The 1888-nt window shown below is 39.9% G+C and overlaps 1 pseudogene; it reads right to left on the bottom strand.

Annotated features, from left to right (window-relative positions):
* Positions 1 to 515: 515 nt before the first annotated feature.
* The window catches only part of LOC107715528 (gonadotropin-releasing hormone II receptor-like), a 10558-nt pseudogene continuing 9185 nt past the window's right edge, over positions 516 to 1888 (bottom strand).

Below are 1888 nucleotides of genomic sequence, written 5' to 3'. Positions count from 1 at the left end.
CTCGGAAAGAGCAGGTGTGTTACTGGCCGCTGTTTTAATTTATTTACGTCTAATGCAAAACATGTTTGTATGGTTGTATTCCATGCTTTTTCGGTGATGGCAATTCGTTTGTCGTGTTCTACTCGCCGTTTCTGGATGAGGGTCAGAGTGCCAATACGGTGTTTGTATATTTCGATTAAAATTGGCATACACCACCTATAGGGCCTTTCGCACCACCTTATGTTAGTACAATTATGCTTGCTGCGATTATGAGCTTAATCGCATTATTTAGATCGAAGTATTGCGTTTACATGAGGTGTAGTTTAATCGCAATAATTGTCAAAAGCTCATTATAATCGCATTAAGAGGGTGCATGTAAACGCACTGACTTTTAGTATATTAAGTATAAACTAGTGCGTGAAAATAGAGCACTTTAAGTACATTATGGAAGTGTACTTTTTCTAACCTGGGCTCTCCAGCGGCTGAGAGTCTGAAGCGTTTATTATGAAGCGTGTTCTGATGCAGACGCTCCGTCGTGAACTGGAGTCGTGAGGATTGAGACGTGGTTTATGCGCTCTTCACGCTGGCCGGGTCAGACTCGTGTTCTCCGTGTCGGGCCGAGAGCCGGTCCAGAGAGCACGGCGAGTCTGCGGGGGTCCGGCAGCGGCAGCAGCGGGCGAGATCGGCGCGGAACGAGGGCGTGTAGAGGCCGTAGATCACAGCAGGTGTTCAGGTTCCCGAACACGAAGAGCAGGTGATGGATGTACTCGGGCGTGACCTTCAGCATCTCCGGCTGGAACCAGTACCAGATGCCCAGCAGATAGTAGGGCGTCCAGCAGACCACGAACGACAGGACGATGATGATGGTCATCTTCAGCGTCTTCATCCGGGCCTTGGGGATCATGTCTGTGCCGCTGCGTCTCAGAGACTCGCCTGCTGCAGACACAAACACAGCATCAGCGATCAGAGCTGTTCCTCAAACAGAAGAGCGTTGCGTTCGCAACATTAAGGTCATGGGTTCGATTCCCAGGGAATGCATGAACTGATTTACATTTATGCATTGGACAGATGCTTTTAACTAAAGCAATTGCATTCAAGGTACACATTTAATCAGTTCATGCTTTCCAGGGGAATGAAACCCATAACCTTGGCGTTGCAAGCATTATGCTCTTCTGTTTGAGTTACAGGAAGGTTAAAACTAAAACTGATCAAACATAGCTTGAATGCAATACAATCAGATAAAACATCTGCCAAATGTATGAATGAAAATGTGAAATGAGCCATTCTGTTTTTGTCATTTTGATTGTTTTTTTTTTCTGGTTTCTTTTATTTTTTCATTTTTAGTTTTAGTTATTTTAGTACATCAACTTAAACAGTGTTAATTTTGACAGGCATTTTTTATTTAGTCTTAATCTTGAGGCGAAAATGCTTAGTAGTCTTAGTCACATTTTAGTCATTTGAGTCTTTCATAGATTTAGTCATTGCATTTTTGTCAACTTTTAGTCATTAATTCATTAATAAAGTCATTTAGTCATTAGTCATTAATTCTTTTCTCTTTAGACCAAATCAATTAAGCTTATGAGAAATTTGAATCAAGGATTGAATTTGGAAAAACTTGAATAAATGATGACAATTTTCATTTTTGGATGAACTATCCCTTTAACAGTAGTGAAAAGGGAGCAACTTATACAAATTATAGTTGGTCATATATGATATATATAATATATATAATTTTGAAAAAGAAGCAGAATAAGACAATAAGACAAATACGAAATAGATACAAATTGAACTAATTTTTCAGATACAGTAGTTTTACTTAGCATATTTATTTAACATCTTTTGTTGGTTAACATTAAAGACACGGATAGGTGCTGTCCCTTTAAGATGGAAGGCATGCATGTAATACTGA

This window comes from Sinocyclocheilus rhinocerous, unplaced genomic scaffold, assembly GCF_001515625.1.
Source record: "Sinocyclocheilus rhinocerous isolate Xijiao unplaced genomic scaffold, SAMN03320098_v1.1 scaffold1772, whole genome shotgun sequence".
NCBI classification, from domain to species: Eukaryota; Metazoa; Chordata; class Actinopteri; order Cypriniformes; family Cyprinidae; genus Sinocyclocheilus; species Sinocyclocheilus rhinocerous.
This window is presented reverse-complemented; position numbering and strand designations above follow the sequence as displayed.